Consider the following 14,738-nt stretch of genomic DNA (forward strand, 5'->3'; position numbering starts at 1 on the left):
GTCTCTCTCCCTGTCTCTCTCCCTGTCTCTCTCCGTGTCTCTCTCTGTGTCTCTCTCTGTCTCTCTCTCTGTCTCTCTCTCTGTCTCTCTCTCTCTCTCTGTCTGTCTGTCTCTCTGTCTCTCTCACGCTCTGTCTCTCTCACGCTCTGTCTCTCTCCCATTCAGTCTCTCTCCCATTCAGTCTCTCTCGCTCTGTCTGTCTCTCTCTCGCTCTGTCTCTCTCTTTCTCTCGGTCTCTCTCTTTCTCTCGGTCTCTCTCAGTCTCTGTCTCTCTCTCTCTCCGTCTATCTCTCTCTGCCTGTCTGTCTCTCTCTCTCACCCTCTGTCTCTATCCAGATGTGTGCCCTTTGCTCTCACATTCTCTCTCCCGATCTCTCCTTCGCTCGCACGCCACCTCACTCCGCCTCTCTCTCCCTGTTTCCATGCAACTGAGCAACCTTAGCCCTTTCCCTCTCTCTTTCAATCTCTGTCTTTCTCTCTGTGTTCCTCTGTCTCACTCTCCGAATCTCTCCATCTCTCCTTAGCTCAACCTCTCTCTCTCTGTCTCTCTCTCACTCAGAGCAGCAGGGTTGAAATGTGTGATGAACTGTTTATTAAAGCTGGTCCAGATAACACTTCGATGAATAATCTGGGAGATCTCTCAATGATTGGAGTCTCTCAGTCCCTCTCTAAGGGTGATATCTGTACACTGACTGGTGTCTCTCAGTCCCTCTCTCTCAGGGTGATATCTGTACACTGACTGGTGTCTCTCAGTCCCCTCTCTCTCAGGGTGATATCTGTACACTGACTGATGTCTCTCAGTCCCCTCTCTCTCAGGGTGATATCTGGACACTGACTGGTGTCTCTCAGTCCTCTCTCTCAGGGTGATATCTGTACACTGACTGGTGTCTCTCAGTCCCTCTCTCTCAGGGTGATATCTGTACACTGACTGGTGTCTCTCAGTCCCCTCTCTCTCAGGGTGATATCTGTACACTGACTGGTGTCTCTCAGTCCTCTCTCTCTCAGGGTGATATCTGTACACTGACTGGTGTCTCTCAGTCCCCTCTCTCTCAGGGAGATATCTGTACACTGACTGGTGTCTCTCAGTCCCTCTCTCTCAGGGTGATATCTGTACACTGACTGGTGTCTCTCAGTCCCTCTCTCTCAGGGTGATATCTGTACACTGACTGGTGTCTCTCAGTCCCCTCTCTCTCAGGGAGATATCTGTACACTGACTGGTGTCTCTCAGTCCCCTCTCTCTCAGGGTGATATCTGTACACTGACTGGTGTCTCTCAGTCCCTCTCTCTCAGGGTGATATCTGTACACTGACTGGTGTCTCTCAGTCCCCTCTCTATCAGGGTGATATCTGTACACTGACTGGTGTCTCTCAGTCCCCTCTCTCTCAGGGTGATATCTGTACACTGACTGGTGTCTCTCAGTCCCTCTCTCTCAGGGTGATATCTGTTTACTGACTGGTGTCTCTCAGTCCCTCTCTCTCAGGGTGATATCTGTACACTGACTGGTGTCTCTCAGTCCCTCTCTCTCAGGGTGATATCTGTACACTGACTGGTGTCTCTCAGTCCCCTCTCTCAGGGTGATATCTTTACACTGACTGATGTCTCTCAGTCCCTCTCTCTCAGGATGATATCTGTACACTGACTGGTGTCTCTCAGTCCCTCTCTCTCAGGGTGATATCTATACACTGACTGGTGTCTCTCAGTCCCTCTCTCTCAGGGTGATATCTATACACTGACTGGTGTCTCTCAGTCCCTCTCTGTCAGGATGATATCTATACACTGACTGGTGTCTCTCAGTTGCCTCCGACGACTGTTTCAGTGATTGACCAGACCTGATGTGAAATAATTTGTCTTCAAGAGTTTGATGGTTAAAGAGGTTTAATTCTGATTTTTCCGTGCTGTTTTATGACTCAGATTTGTTACAGAACTTCACGAAACTTCAGTGAACTTTCTGCCATCTCTCTCTCGTAATGTTCATCGAAAGCTTCATTCTGAGCGACGGTAAAATGATTTTTCCAGTCTCCAACCTCACCTGGGAGAGAGTGAGAGAGAGACAGAGTGAGAGAGAGACAGAGTGAGAGAGAGACAGAGTGAGAGAGAGACAGAGTGAGAGAGAGACAGAGTGAGAGAGAGGCAGAGAGAGAGCGAGAGAGGCAGAGAGAGAGCGAGAGAGGCAGAGAGAGAGCGAGAGCGACAGAGAGACAGTGAGCGAGAGTGATAGAGAGTGTGTGAGAGAGACAGATAGAGACAGTGACAGAGAGAAAGAGAGACAATGTAAGTACAGTTAAAGAGGTAGATGCCTGTGGAACTAACCTCATCCCCTCCCTTCCCCTCGCCCTGTATCTAAGCAGCCTTGGTGCATTGCTGCAGTGCATCTTGTAGATGGTACACACTGCTGTCACTGTGTGTCGGTGGTGGAGGGAGTGAATGTTTGTAGATGGGGTGCCAATCAAGCGGGCTGCTTTGTCCTGGATGGTGTCGAGCTTCCTGAGTGTTGTTGGAGCTGCACCCATCCAGGCAAGTGGAGAGTATTCCATCACACTCCTGACTTGTGCCTTGTAGATGGTGGACAGGCTTTGGGGAGTCAGGAGGTGAGTTACTCACTGCAGGGTTCCTAGCCTCTGACCTGCTCTTGTAGTCACAGTATTTATATGGCTGATCCAGTTCAGTTTCTGGTCAATGGTAACCCCCCAGGATGTTGATAGTGGGGGATTCAGCGATGGTAATGCCATTGAATGTCAAGGGGAGATGGTTAGATTCTCTCTTGTTGGAGATGGTCATTGCCTGGCACTTGTGTGGCACGAATGTTACTAATGCCCGCCCCCCCCTTATCCCTGTAAATTTTCCCCCTTTCCAGTATTTCTCCGATTTCCCCCTTTTGAAAGTCACTGTTGAATCTCCTTCCTCCTCCCTTTCAGGCAGCTTGTTACTCCACCCCTCCCTGTATTAAACTGTATTTGCCCCCTGCCTGCCCATTCCACCAGTCTCTACACCCTCCTGAAATCAGGATAATTTAACACAGGCTAATCCCAGCCTCCTGCAAAAGTCCTGGGACCTGGGCCCTTGGAGTCCCATGACCAGGCCCCAAAGGGGCGAAAGATCGGTGTCTCACCCACTGAGCCCCTCGTTCACACCCCATAGAGAGAGGAGTCTTTCGTTCCCGCTGTCCAGAGACACACTTCACCCTCCAACCCTCCCCACCCCACACCCCCCACAGGCTGCAGCAGGTGAGCGGCCAGTCCTCAGGCCTCTGACCCTTGACCCTTCGAACGTACCCTTGCGCATGAAACTGGAGATGGTCTGATCCATCACGGACGGCGGGAGGGTGCTGTAGTTGACCATTGGGTTGTCCTTCATGGCACTGAAAGAGGACAGGCGAACAATCTTCTCAACGACATCCTCTTCCAGAACCTTCTCCATGAACTTGGCCACCTTCAGGATTTCCCGTCTGGGGTTCTAGGGTGAGAATGGCCAGGCGTTAGAGAACGGCGGTTCCTTGTGGAGGGTAGGGGGGGGAGACTGACCATCCAGGGTCAGGGGTCAGTGAGAGGTAAATTGACTATCCAATCTGAGGGTCGGGGGTCAGTGAGAGGGAGCAACTGACCATCCAGGGTCAGGGGTCAGTGTGAGAGGCGTTGACTATCCAGTCCTTGGGGTCAGGGGTCAGTGAGAGGTAAATTGACTATCCAGTCTGAGGGTCAGGGGTCAGTGAGAGGGAGCAACTGACCATCCAGGGTCAGGGGTCAGTGTGAGAGGGATTGACTATCCAGTCCCTGGGGCCAGGGGTCATTGAGAGGGGGGCACTGACCATCCAGGACAGGGGTCAGTGAAAGGTGGGACTGACCATCCAGTCCCGGGGTCAGGGGTCAGTGAGAGGGGGGCACTGACCATCCAGGACAGGGGTCAGTGAAAGGTGGGACTGACCATCCAGTCCTTGGGTCAGGGGTCAGTGAGAGAGGGACTGACCATCCAGGACAGGGGTCAGTGAAAGGTGGGACTGACCATCCAGTCCCGGGGTCAGGGGTCAGTGAGGGGGGGGACTGACCATCCAGGTCAGGGGTCAGTGAAAGGTGGGACTGACCATCCAGTCCTGGGGTCAGGGGTCAGTGAGAGGTGGGACTGACCATCCAGTCCTGGGGTCAGGGGTCAGTGAGAGGTGGGACTGACCATCCAGTCCTGGGGTCAGGGGTCAGTGAGAGGTGGGACTGACCATCCAGTCCTGGGGTCAGGGGTCTGTGAGAGGGGGGACTGACCATCCAGTCCCGGGGTCAGGGGTCTGTGAGAGAGGGACTGACCATCCAGTCCCGGGGTCAATGAGAGGGGGCACTGACCATCCAGTCCCGGGGTCAGAGGTCAGTGAGAGGGGGGACTGACGATCCAGTCAGGGGTCAGAGAGAGGAGGCACTGACCATCCAGTCCCAGGGTCAGTGAGAGGGGGGGGACTGACCATCCAGTCCTGGGGTCAGGGGTCAGTGAGCGCGGGGACTGACAATCCAGTCAGGGGTCAGAGAGAGGGGGCACTGACCATCCAGTCCTGGGATCAGGGGTCAGTGAGAGGGGGGGACTGACCATCCAGTCCCAGGATCAGTGAGAGAGGGACTGACCATCCAGTTCAGGGGTCAGTGAGAGAGGGGACTGACCATCCAGTCCCAGGTTCAGTGAGGGAGGGACTGACCACCCAGGTCAGGGGTCAGTGAGGGAGGGACTGACCCCCAGTTCAGGGGTCAGTGAGAGGGGGACTGACCATCCGGGTCAGGGGTCAGTGAGAGGGGGGGGACTGACCATCCAGTCCCAGGATCAGTGAGGGAGGGACTGACCACCCAGTTCAGGGGTCAGTGAGGGAGGGGACTGACCACCCAGTTCAGGGGTCAGTGAGGGAGGGACTGACCACCCAGTTCAGGGGTCAGTGAGGGAGGGACTGACCCCCAGTTCAGGGGTCAGTGAGAGGGGGGGACTGACCATCCAATCCCGGGGTCAGGGGTCAGTGAGAGGGGGGGACTGACAATCCAATCCCGGGGGTCAGGGGTCAGAGAGAGGGGGGGACTGACAATCCAGTCCCGGGGTCAGGGGTCAGTGAGAGGGGGGGACTGACCATCCAGTCCCGGGGTCAGAGGTCAGTGAGAGGGGGGACTGACGATCCAGTCAGGGGTCAGAGAGAGGAGGCACTGACCATCCAGTCCCAGGGTCAGTGAGAGGGGGGACTGACCATCCAGTCCTGGGGTCAGGGGTCAATGAGCGCGGGGACTGACAATCCAGTCAGGGGTCAGAGAGAGGGGGCACTGACCATCCAGTCCCGGGATCAGGGGTCAGTGAGAGGGGGGGACTGACCATCCAGTCCCAGGATCAGTGAGAGAGGGACTGACCATCCAGTTCAGGGGTCAGTGAGAGAGGGGACTGACCATCCAGTCCCAGGTTCAGTGAGGGAGGGACTGACCACCCAGTTCAGGGGTCAGGGGTCAGTGAGGGAGGGACTGACCCCCCAGTTCAGGGGTCCAGTGAGAGGGGGACTGACCATCCGGGTCAGGGGTCAGTGAGAGGGGGGGGACTGACCATCCAGTCCCAGGATCAGTGAGGGAGGGACTGACCACCCAGTTCAGGGGTCAGTGAGGGAGGGACTGACCACCCAGTTCAGGGGTCAGTGAGGGAGGGACTGACCCCCAGTTCAGGGGTCAGTGAGAGGGGGGACTGACCATCCAATCCCGGGGTCAGGGGTCAGTGAGAGGGGGGGACTGACAATCCAATCCCGGGGTCAGGGGTCAGAGAGAGGGGGGACTGACAATCCAGTCCCGGGGTCAGGGGTCAGTGAGAGGGGGGACTGACCATCCAGTCCCGGGGTCAGGGGTCAGTGAGAGGGGTGACTGAACATCCAGTCCAGGGGTCCTGGAAACATCAAATGTAATCTGTTTGCCCGTTCACGTCTCGTCAACTCCCACCCTGTGCAAGAACAAACATCTCTCGCTCTCGCTCTCTCTCGCTGAGCCTCTCTCTCTCTCTCTCTCTCTTCCCTGAACCTCTCTCTCTCTCTCTCTCTCTCTCGCTGAACCTCTCTCTCTCTCTCTCGCTGAGCCTGCTCTCTCTCTCTCTCGCTGAGCCTCTCTCTCTCTCTCTCTCTCTCCCCCTGAACCTCTCTCTCTCGCTCTCGCTCTCTCTCGCTGAGCCTCTCTCTCTCTCTCTCTCTCTTCCCCTGAACCTCTCTCTCTCTCTCTCTCTCTCTCGCTGAACCTCTCTCTCTCTCTCTCGCTGAGCCCTCTCTCTCTCTCTCTCGCTGAGCCTCTCTCTCTCTCTCTCTCTCTCTCCCCTGAACCTCTCTCTCTCTCTCTCTCTCTCTCTCTCGCTGAGCCTCTCTCTCTCTCTCTCTCTCGCTGAGTCTCTCTCTCTCTCTCTCTCACTGAGCCTCTCTCGCTCTCTGTCTCTGCTCTCTGTCTTCGCTCTCTGTCTCGCTCTCTGTCTCGCTCTCTGTCTCGCTCTCTGTCTCGCTCTCTGTCTCGCTCTCTGTCTCTGTCTCTCTCTCTCTCTCGCTGAGCCTCTCTGTCTCGCTCTCTCTCTCTCTCTCCCTCTCCCCCTGAACCTCTCTCTCTCTCTCTCTCCCCCTGAACCTCTCTCTCTCTCTCTCTCCCCCTGAACCTCTCTCGCTCGCTCTCTCTCTCTCTCTCTCTCTCAGCCTCTCTCTCTCTCTATCTCTGAGCGCCTCACTCTCTCAGAGAGAGAGAGGCTCAGAGAGAGAGAGAGAGAGGCTCAGAGAGAGAGAGAGAGAGGCTCAGAGAGAGAGAGAGAGAGAGAGAGGCTCAGAGAGAGAGAGAGAGAGAGAGGCTCAGAGAGAGAGAGAGAGAGAGAGAGGCTCAGAGAGAGAGAGAGAGAGAGGCTCAGAGAGAGAGGCTCAGAGAGAGAGGCTCAGAGAGAGAGGCTCAGAGAGAGAGAGAGGCTCAGAGAGAGAGAGAGGCTCAGAGAGAGAGAGAGAGAGGCTCAGAGAGAGAGAGAGAGAGAGAGAGAGACTCAGCGAGAGAGAGAGAGAGCGAGAGAGAGAGAGAGAGGCTCAGCGAGAGAGAGAGAGAGAGAGAGGCTCAGCGAGAGAGAGAGGCTCAGCGAGAGAGAGAGAGAGAGAGGCTCAGCGAGAGAGAGAGAGGCTCAGAGCCCCCTCTCTCTCTCTCTACGAGCCCCTCTCTCTCTCTGTCTTTCTCTCTCTCTCTGTCTTTCTCTCTCTCTCGCTCTCTGTCTCGCTCTCTGTCTCGCTCTCTGTCTCGCTCTCTGTCTCTGTCTCTCTCTCTGGCTCTGTCTCTGGCTCTGTCTCTCTCTGTCTCTCTCTCTCTATCTCTCTCTGTGTCTCTCTCTATCTGTCTCTCTCTCTCTCTGTCCCTCTCTCTCTCTCGCTCTCTCTCCCTCTCTCTCTCTCTGTCTTTGTCTCTCTCTGTCTCTGTCTCACCCTCTCTCGCTGTCTCCCCCTCTCTCGCTGTCTCCCCCTCTCTCGCTGTCTCCCCCGCTCTCGCTGTCTCTCTCTCTCTCTCTCTCCTCTCTGTCCCACTCTTTAACTTGCTTCCTCTGCCTCCATTACCTCCTTCAGATCTTCGTAGAAGAGAAAGAGAATTCGATGTTTTTCCTTCGCTTCCCACCATCCCTTCACGTAATCATACCAAGAACCCCAGGCCACTGAAACACAGAACGTTTAGACACAGTAAGATCCCATTGTGTTTCTCCCTGCTCCCGAAACAGGATCAGTACAACTGGAGCAGACACAAACCTGGGACAGTGTAGAGGGAGCTTTACTCTGTATCTAACCCCCGTACTGTACCTGTCCTGGGGAGTGTTTGATGGGGGACAGTGTAGAGGGAGCTTTACTCTGTATCTAACCCCCGTACTGTACCTGTCCTGGGAGTGTTTGATGGGGGACAGTGTAGAGGGAGCTTTACTCTGTATCTAACCCCCGTACTGTACCTGTCCTGGGGAGTGTTTGATGGGGACAGTGTAGAGGGAGATTTACTCTGTATCTAACCCCCGTACTGTACCTGTCCTGGGAGTGTTTGATGGGGACAGTGTAGAGGGAACTTTACTCTGTATCTAACCCCCGTACTGTACCTGTCCTGGGAGTGTTTGATGGGGACAGTGTAGAGGGAGCTTTACTCTGTATCTAACCCCCGTACTGTACCTGTCCTGAGAGTGTTTGATGGGGGACAGTGTAGAGGGAGCTTTACTCTGTATCTAACCCCCGTACTGTACCTGTCCTGGGAGTGTTTGATGGGGACAGTGTAGAGGGAGCTTTACTCTGTATCTAACCCCGTACTGTACCTGTCCTGGGAGTTGTTTGATGGGGACAGTGCAGAGGGAGCTTTACTCTGCATCTAACCCCCCGTACTGTACCTGTCCTTGGAGTGTTTGATGGGGTCAGTGTCGAGGGAGCTTTACTCTGTATCTAACCCCCGTACTGTACCTGTCCTGGGAGTGTTTTGATGGGGACAGTGTAGAGGGATCTTTACTCTGTATTTAACCCCCGTACTGGTACCTGTCCTGGGGAGTGTTTGATGGGGACAGTGTAGAGGGGAGCTTTACTCTGTATCTAACCCCCCGTACTGTACCTGTCCTGGGAGTGTTTGATGGGGACAGTGTAGAGGGAGCTTTACTCTGTATCTAACCCCCGTACTGTACCTGTCCTGGGAGTGTTTGATGGGGACAGGTGTAGAGGGAGCTTTACTCTGTATCTAACCCCCCGTACTGTACCTGTCCTGGGGAGTGTTTGATGGGGGACAGTGTAGAGGGATCTTTACTCTGTATCTAACCCCCGTACTGTACCTGTCCTGGGAGTGTTTGATGGGGGACAGTGTAGAGGGAGCTTTACTCTGTATCTAACCCCCCGTACTGTACCTGTCCTGGGAGTGTTTGATGGGGACAGTGTAGAGGGAGCTTTACTCTGTATCTAACCCCCGTACTGTACCTGTCCTGGGAGTGTTTGATGGGGACAGTGTAGAGGAGCTTTACTCTGTATCTAACCCCCCGTACTGTACCTGTCCTGGGGAGTGTTTGATGGGGGACAGTGTAGAGGGAGCTTTACTCTGTATCTAACCCCCGTACTGTACCTGCTCTGTTCAGTGACAGGTTGTGTCAGGAGTATAAATCCCACCTTGTCCATCCATGAATATTTGCAGGAATTCCTGCCAGCTTCCGGCTCAGGAATCACCCGGTCCATCCGATGGAAGTGAAAGTAAGACACGAGGTTGTCCTTTGCATTCCGAGCAACCGTTATCACCTGGAAACAGGGAGGAGAAGATCCCATGAGGGACACATGCTGCAGCAGTTTCGGCTGAGATGAGGTGCACGGAGGGTGCAAGGCGGGGGAATTGAGGAGCTGAGGGTCTCGGCAGCTGAGATAAATGGATCCTTCCTGGGAAGGAGAGGTGTTTCTCGAGGTTTGCTGGCACAGAGCCGGAATCACACTTTTCTCCATCAGGACAGCAAACATTCGAGAGGACAGAGGGAAGAAGTAATGTGTTACCATCTCAACTGGGTTTTGCAAAGGTGTTTAATAAGGCCCCTCGAGCCTGCTCCTCCATTCAATACGATCACGGACGATTTACTATCCCGACTCCGCCTTCGCGCACTCTCCCCATATCCCCTTCATTCTCTCAGCGCCCAAACATCTACCCATCTCCGTCTGGAATATGCTCAACGACTGATCATCCACAGCTCTCTGGGATCGAGAATTCCAAAGATTCACCACCCTCCGAGTGAAGAAATTTCTCCTCATCTCAGTGTGAAACGGCCGAGCCCTTATCCTGAGACTGTGACCCCCCCCCCGGTGTTCGAGACTCTCCAGCCCCGGGGGTGAGGGGGGGAAACAGACTCTCAGCATCTACCCTGTCAAAACCCCATCAGAATTTTATGCGTTTCAACGAGATCACCCTCTCATTCTTCTCAACTCCAGGGAATATCGGCCCGTTCGACTCGATCTCTCGTCACAGGACAATCCCCTCATCCCAGGAACCAGTCTAGTGAACCTTTGTTATGATCCCTCTCGGACAACTATATCCTTCCTTAGGTAAGGAGACCAAAACTGGACTCAATACTCCAGGTGTGGTCTCACCAATACCCTGTATAATTGTAGTGAGGAGTCCTACAGTTCAAAGACTGAGGGAGAGGGAGTCCCTCAGTTTGGAGGCTGAGGGCAGGAATGAGTTAGTGTTGGAGATGGTGCGAGGGGTGTGGAGTTGAACACGGTGAGGGGGGAGGGATGAAGGGTTAGCCCGGGGGTGGGGGAGCTGGTCAAAGAGGAGTCTGTCGGGTCCTGTACCTTGCAGTCCTGTTCCCAGATGGATTTCGGGATGAATTGAATGGGGAGGTGGGTCTTAATCATCCTGGGAGACGACAGTTTCTCAATCTGTTCAAGACCTGAAATGAGATGGAGATGTTACGAGCTCCCAGTGTTACAGTGCAAGAATCCTGTTCATATTGTACCATCCAATAGTATTTCCCACTCTCCCCGGGGTAGGGGCCCCCCCCCTCGGACACCGACTCTCCCCGGGGTACGGATCCCCCACGGGCACCGACTCTCCCCGGGGTACGGGTCCCCCACCGACACCGACTCTCCCCGGGGTACGGGTCCCACCTCGGACACCGACTCTCCCCGGGGTACGGATCCCCCACGGGCACCGACTCTCCCCGGGGTACGGGTCCCCCACCGACACCGACTCTCCCCGGGGTACGGGTCCCCCCACGGACACCGACTCTCCCCGGGGTACGGGTCCCCCACCGACACCGACTCTCCCCGGGGTAGGAGCCCCACCTCGGACACCGACTCTCCCCGGGGTACGGATCCCCCACGGGCACCGACTCTCCCCGGGGTACGGGTCCCCCACGGGCACCGACTCTCCCCGGGAAACGGGTCATTAGAGGTTTAATTTGTTGAAGATTCTCACCGGATGGGCCGAAGGCAAAGAATTCGAGGAATGGAATCCGATGGTGGATGGGGGCTCGGTTACACATCTCCACATCACCGTTACAATTAATAAAATCCACAATCTGCTGTATCCAAGTGGTGCCTGTAGAGAGAGAGAGAGAGAGATCAGAGAGAGAGAGAGGTCAGAGAGAGAGAGAGATCAGAGAGAGAGAGAGATCAGAGAGAGAGAGAGAGAGAGATCAGAGAGAGAGAGATCACAGGGAGAGAGAGAGATCACAGGGAGAGAGAGATCAGAGGGAGAGAGATCACAGGGAGAGAGAGATCAGAGAGAGAGAGAGATCACAGGGAGAGAGAGATCACAGGGAGAGAGAGATCGCAGGGAGAGAGAGATCGCAGGGAGAGAGAGATCGCAGGGACAGGGAGATCGCAGGGAGAGAGAGATCGCAGGGACAGGGAGATCGCAGGGAGAGAGAGATCGCAGGGAGAGAGAGATCGCAGGAGAGAGAGATCGCAGGAGAGAGAGATCGCAGGAGAGAGAGATCACAGGGAGAGAGAGATCACAGGAGAGAGAGATCGCAGGGAGAGAGAGATCGCAGGGAGAGAGAGAGATCGCAGGGAGAGGGAGATCGCAGGGAGAGAGAGATCGCAGGGAGAGAGAGATCGCAGGGAGAGAGAGATCGCAGGGAGAGAGAGATCGCAGGGAGAGAGAGAGATCGCAGGGAGAGGGAGATCGCAGGGAGAGGGAGATCGCAGGGAGAGGGAGATCGCAGGGAGAGGGAGATCGCAGGGAGAGGGAGATCGCAGGGAGAGGGAGATCGCAGGGAGAGGGAGATCGCAGGGAGAGGGAGATCGCAGGGAGAGGGAGATCGCAGGGAGAGGGAGATCGCAGGGAGAGGGAGATCAGAGGGGAGCGGGAGATCACGGGGGATGAGATCACGGGGGGGTGATCTGCCGGGGGAGAGAGATTACGGTGAGAGAGATCCAAGGGGAGAGGGGGGAGATCAGGGGAGAGAGAGGGGTAACAGGGGAGAGATGACAGCAGAGAGGGAGAGAGATCACAGGGGAGAGAGATCACAGGGAAAGAGAGTGATCACAGGGGAATGAGTTCACGGGGAGTGATCACAGGGGGAGAGTGATCACAGGGGGAGAGTGATCACAGGGGGGGGATCACGGGGGGAGTTCACAGGGGGGGAGATCACAGGGCGGGAGGGATGCCAGGCGAGAGGGATGCCAGGGGAGAGAGATCACCGGGGAGAGAGACCAGTAGGGGAGAGAGCACAGGGGAGAGAGATCGCAGGGATGAAATCACAGGTGAGAGATCACGAGGGGAGAGAGATTACAGGGGAGAGAGATTACAGGGGAGAGATCCTGTCAGACAAGCAGAAAGAGAGAAGTAGAGAGAGAGGCAGAGAGAGAGAGATAAAGAGGGACAGCGAGACTGAGACAGAGAGACAGGGAGGGACAGACAGCCAGAGGCAGAGAGAGAGACAGAAAGACACTGTTGGGCCTGGGCCCTCTCCCTGCACCGAGGGGCCTGGGCCCTCTCCCTGCCCCCCCGGGGCCTGGGCCCTCTCCCTGCACCGTGGGGCCTGGGCCCTCTCCCTGCCCCCCCGGGGCCTGGGCCCTCTCCCTGCACCGTGGGGCCTGGGCCCTCTCCCTGCCCCCCGGGGCCTGGGCCCTCTCCCTGCACCGCGGGGCCTGGGCCCTCTCCCTGCACCGTGGGGCCTGGGCCCTCTCCCTGCCCCCCCGGGGCCTGGGCCCTCTCCCTGCACCGTGGGGCCTGGGCCCTCTCCCTGCACCGCGGGGCCAGGGCCCTCTCCCTGCACCGCGGGGCCCGGGCCCTCTCCCTGCCCCCCGGGGCCTGGGCCCTCTCCCTGCACCGTGGGGCCTTGGCCCTCTCCCTCACTCACTCACCTGCTTTAGGATATGTTGCTATGAGAAGGTCTCCCGGTTTCGCCTGGAACTGTTGTACCTGCTGCCAGTTATCAGCCACCCAATCGGGGAAAGCCACACCTTGGACATGTTTTACCTGCGGCCTCCCAGGTTTAACATCCTCAATCTCAGGGTGATAATTCAGCGCCATCTTCCAAACCTCCTGTAAATGGGGATCCACATGTTAATTCACTTCAAATATCTACTGACCCTCCCTCACAGTGACCGAGAGGCTCCCATCTCCCTCACTCCCCACTGACCCTCACCCACAGTGACCGAGAGGCTCCCGTCTCCCTCACTCCCCACTGACCCTCACCCACAGTGACCGAGAGACTCCCGTCTCCCTCACTCCCCACTGACCCTCACCCAGAGTGACCGAGAGGCTCCCGTCTCCCTCACTCCCCACTGACCCTCACCCAGAGTGACCGAGAGGCTCCCGTCTCCCTCACTCCCCACTGACCCTCACCCACAGTGACCGAGAGGCTCCCGTCTCCCTCACTCCCCACTGACCCTCACCCACAGTGACCGAGAGACTCCCGTCTCCCTCACTCCCCACTGACCCTCACCCAGAGTGACCGAGAGGCTCCCGTCTCCCTCACTCCCCACTGACCCTCACCCACAGTGACCGAGAGGCTCCCGTCTCCCTCACTCCCCACTGACCCTCACCCAGAGTGACCGAGAGGCTCCCGTCTCCCTCACTCCCCACTGACCCTCACCCACAGTGACTGAGAGGCTCCCGTCTCCCTCACTCCCCACTGACCCTCACCCAGAGTGACCGAGAGGCTCCCGTCTCCCTCACTCCCCACTGACCCTCACCCACAGTGACCGAGAGACTCCCGTCTCCCTCACTCCCCACTGACCCTCACCCAGAGTGACCGAGAGGCTCCCGTCTCCCTCACTCCCCACTGACCCTCACCCACAGTGACTGAGAGGCTCCCGTCTCCCTCACTCCTCACTGACCCTCACTCACAGTGACTGAGAGGCCCCCGTCTCCCTCACTCCCCCCTGACCCTCACCCACAGTGACTGAGAGGCTCTCGTCTCCCTCACTCCCATGCAGTATCCAAGGAAGTTCTGAATTGTCTGTAAACACCTGGCTGGCAATCTATCCGAGCTCCCACATCTCGCTGTGTTAGACTATCCCATATCGGGTCAGATACTGACTCACAAACTTCCAACAGTAAAGGTCCAAACTCCATTGTAGTCGGTATGAGAGAGGGAGAGAGGGAGAGGGAGAGGGAGAGGGAGGGAGGGAGAGAGGGAGAGAGATGAACTGTTACCTCGCGAGTTGCAGTCAGCGTCTAACTTGGAGTTGTGTGTTTGAAGGAGTGGGTGTGATCTTTAAACCAACTGGCTCCGTTCCAACAGTTAATCTCCACAGGGACTGGGGTTCCTGACCATTGAGTTATTGTTTGTGTCACATGAGCAGTTGGAGAAGGGAAAGTGAGGAGTGTAAGATTACAGATTACCGCTGGACAATTTACTGTCACCGGGGGTGGGGGGGGGGGGGGGGGGGTGTACCAGCATCCTTTGCACGGCCAAAAGCGTAAAATTAAAAACTAATGGATACGTACAAGGCCCCCGGGCAGCAGCAAGCCCTGACAGAAAACACATAATGAAGCCCCTGGTTCCTCGGAGCGGGTTGTGGAACTGATCGTGGCAAACAGGGTAGAACGAGGGGATGGAAGAGGTTGTAAAGGCCCCGATCGATCAGCGACGGAAGGCGTGCGGGTAGGCTCGAGAAGCTCCAGGCAGTAGGAGCTAACGTTGGGGTGGGCTTTTACCCCGTGGTTTGGACAAAGAACGCGACATTCGATTGGACATTTTGTATTGAGGGGGCAATGAGGTCCTGTCAATATAACACCCTGAAAGGGGGCACAAAAGATGCAGAAAAAGACATACCCGGGGCTGGGTATCATTTCCCACTA

General features: G+C 56.2%; 1 pseudogene; it reads right to left on the reverse strand.

Annotated features, from left to right (window-relative positions):
- Nucleotides 1–1,857: 1,857 nt before the first annotated feature.
- On the reverse strand, nt 1,858–13,898 carry LOC137361987 (sulfotransferase 1C2-like; annotated as a pseudogene).
- Nucleotides 13,899–14,738: the final 840 nt, after the last annotated feature.

Source organism: Heterodontus francisci, unplaced genomic scaffold (genome assembly GCF_036365525.1).
Source record: "Heterodontus francisci isolate sHetFra1 unplaced genomic scaffold, sHetFra1.hap1 HAP1_SCAFFOLD_518, whole genome shotgun sequence".
In the NCBI taxonomy this organism is placed as follows: Eukaryota; Metazoa; Chordata; class Chondrichthyes; order Heterodontiformes; family Heterodontidae; genus Heterodontus; species Heterodontus francisci.